A 3,696-nucleotide genomic window follows, 5' to 3' on the forward strand; every position below is an offset into this window, starting at 1 on the left:
GGCGGCGGCGGTCCCGGTTGGCGCACGAGCGCGGCGTCGACAGGAGCTGGACGGCACGGCTAGGCGCGGTCGCGACGGATCCGGGTCCGAGCGGGCCTGCCTCGGGCCCCATGGGCTGCGGCGGGGGAGGAGAGAGAGGACGGTGAGGTGGCGGCGCCGGATTCGCTGAGGTGGTGGGGAAGAAGACATGGCCTCTTCTGATTGGTCCGGGTGACGCGTCCGGCAGACATGTCCAGCTCGTTGAGGACGTGTCCGGCGGCGCGAGGATGAAGAAGACTAGGGTCAGATCTGCGCGGAAATTTCGGGGGAGGCCCATATTTATAGGTAGAGGGAGGTAGGAGAGTCCAAATGAGGTGCGGTTTTCGACCACGTGATCGTGATCGAACGCTCTAGATGATGGAGAGGGTTTAGGTGGGTTTTGGGCCAAAATGGAAGGGTGTTGGGCAGCAACACTCACGAGGCCTTTTCGGTCCCTCGGTTAACCGTTGGAGCATCAAACAAAGTCCAAATGGTACGAAACTTGACAGGCGGTCTACCAGTAGTAAACCAAGGCCGCATGACAAGTCTCGGTCCAAACTGGAAATGTTTAACACCCGCACACAAAAAGAGGGTAGAAAGGACCACCGGGTGACATAGGAGCGCCGGATTGCAAAACGGACAACGGGGAAAATGCTCGGATGCATGAGACGAACATGTATGCAAATGAAATGCGCATTATGACATGATATGAAAAGCATGACAAGCAAGCAATGACAACGCAACAACAGCGAATAACTGGACGACACCTGGCACATCGGTCTCGGGGCGCTACAGTTGTGCATCATGCCATGATTATGTGGTGGTTGTTTACTATGTTGTTTGCTCCTTTCCGATGTTGCTTCTTCGGGTTGGTTCCAATAACGTCGCGTTTGTGAGGAACCGTTCGACTATGTCCGTTTGTCTTCTTCATGGACTCGTTCTTCTTCCTTGCGGGATCTTAGGCAAGATGACCATACCCTCGAAATCACTTCTATATTTGCTTGCTAGTTGCTCGCTCTTTTGCTATGCCTATGCTGTGATACCTACCACTTGCTTATCATGCCTCCTATTTTGTTGAACCAAGCCTCTAACCCACCTTGTCCTAGCAAACCGCCGATTGGCTATGTTACCGCTTTGCTCAACCCCTCTTATAACATTGTTAGTTGCAGGTGAAGATGAAGTTTGTTCCTTGTTGGATCAGGGAGATGTTGTTCCTTGTTGGAACATGTTTACTTGTTGGGATATCACAATATCTCTTATTTAATTAATGCATCTATATACTTGGTAAAGAGTGGAAGGCTCGGCCTTATGCCTGGTGTTTTGTTCCACTCTTGCCGCCCTAGTTTCCATCATATCGGTATTATGTTCCCGGATTTTGCGTTCCTTACGCGGTTGGGTAATAATGGGAACCCCTTGACAGTTTCCCTTGAATAGAACTCTTCGAGCAATGCCCAACTTTGGTTTTACCATTCGCCACCTATCCTTTTCTTTTCCCTTGGGAGTCGCGCTCCTGAGAGTCATCATTATTTTACCCGCCGGGCCAGTGCTCCTTTGAGTGTTGGTCCAAACTAGAGTCCTGTGCAGCGCCCCCTCGGGGAAACTCATGGTTTGGTTTTAGTTGTATGGAGAGCTCATCTGAGTGTGCCCTGAGAACGAGATATGTGCAGCTCCTATCGGGATTTGTCGGCACATTCGGGCGGTGTTGCTGGATTTGTTTTACCATTGTCGAAATGTCTAGTAACCGGGATTCCGAGTCTGATCGGGTCTTCCCGCTAGAAGGAGTATCCTTCGTTGACCGTGAGAGCTTGTGATGGGCTAAGTTGGGACACCCCTGCAGGGATTTGAACTTTCGAAAGCCGTGCCCGCGGTTATGGGAAGATGGGAATTTGTTAATGTCCGGTTGTAGAAAACCTAAAGTTGACCTTAATTAAAATGCATCAACCACGTGTGTAACCATGATGGTCTCTTTCCGGCGGAGTCCGGGAAGTGAACACTGTGTTGGAGTTATGCTTGACGTAGGTTGTTCTAGGATCAGTTCTTGATCATAGTTTCTCGATCGTGCTTTGCCTTCTCTTCTCTCTCTCATTTGCGTATGTTAGCCACCATATATGCTAGTCGCGTGCTGTAGCTCCACCTGATACCTTTTACCTTACCCATAAGCTTAAATAGTCTTGATCGCGAGGGTGTGAGATTGCTGAGTCCCCGTGACTCACAGATACTTCCAAAACTAGCTTGCAGGTGCCGATGAGACCGTGCAGATGACGCAACCAAGCTCAAGGAGGAGCTCGATGAAGATCTTGTTCTTTGTGTTGTTTCATTCTAGTTGATCAGTAGTGGAGCCCAGTTGGGGTCGATCGGGGACCTTGTCGCATTTGGGGTTCTTCTTTTATTTTGGTTCCGTAGCCGGACCTTGATTGTTTTTGGATGTTGTAATGCTTTATTCATGTAATTGTGTGAAGTGGCGATTGTAAGCCAACTATGTATCTTTTCCCTTATTGTATTACATGGGTTGTTTGCGAAGATTACCTCACTTCCGACATTGCTTTCAATGCGGTTATGCCTCTAAGTCGTGCTTCGACTCGTGGGATATATAGCCGCATCGAGTGCGTTACAAGTTGGTAATCAGAGCCTTCCCCGACCTTAGGAGCCCCCACTGGTTGATCGAATTAGCTGACGAGTTGAGTCTAGAAAAATGTTTTGAGTCATTTAGGAATTATATATCGGAGAGTTTAGAAATTCTTTTTACTCCCCAGTCCCTTCATCGCTCTAGTAAGGCATCCTGATGTAGAGTTTTGACTCTTCTCTTCTCAAATTTCACTAATTTTTTTAGGATCACGCGGGTATCTTGGAATCGTTCCGATGGTTTTGTGACGAGAACATTGTTCTTGGTGCCTCCTTTCATTTAGGGGTTGTGGCAGTGTCCCGGGGAGTTGAGCTCCGAGGTGTTGTCGTCACAATTTTGTCGTTGCAGTTCTGGAATACTTGAGTTTAGTTTCTCCGACATCGAAAATCTCTTTATGCATTTGTTGGTGAGATAACCTCGACGCCACCCAGTACTGGGGCGGGAGTTCGAGAGTATTGCCATAACTCGTATAATAGATGCTTTTCGAAGGTTGAGGTAGATGATTTCCGAAGGTTTCTTGGCTATGTGTTGAAGGATGGATACAGCTGGATGTAGGATTTGCTAGTTTTGGGTGAGATATTATGCTTCCCGTGTATCCCAACACCTGATTGCATAACCGGAAAGTTTCGGGAGTTTATAGGTGGGAATTCAAGTAGCTCTTAGGATATCTTTCCGACAGATGTATGATATGAAATTGGGGTTCGACGTCTAGTGGTCCGCCTATTCACGGTTGGTTTTACAGTGGTCTCATTGTGTCTTAAAGAGTCCTTGGCTATGCCGACTCGGGGACGCTTCGTATGTCATGTGCACTGCCTTGTACATGATGGTGCTGTACGATCGAGCCCGTGTAGGCCCCACCACAAAAACTTTAGATGAAATCTCTATCATATGTTTGTTCCGGCTTATTCTGCAAGCCAATCCTTTGTTTTGTTTTGAGTTGTGGTATTCGAGTTGCTTCGAAGTCAAATGTGGATTCCATACCTTTCCTAAATGGTGTTCTCATATTTTTATGGGAATACTAGTCCTTATGATAATCCAGATTGTAATGCCAATTT

This window comes from Triticum dicoccoides, chromosome 2A (assembly GCF_002162155.2).
Source record: "Triticum dicoccoides isolate Atlit2015 ecotype Zavitan chromosome 2A, WEW_v2.0, whole genome shotgun sequence".
Lineage (NCBI taxonomy): Eukaryota > Viridiplantae > Streptophyta > Magnoliopsida > Poales > Poaceae > Triticum > Triticum dicoccoides.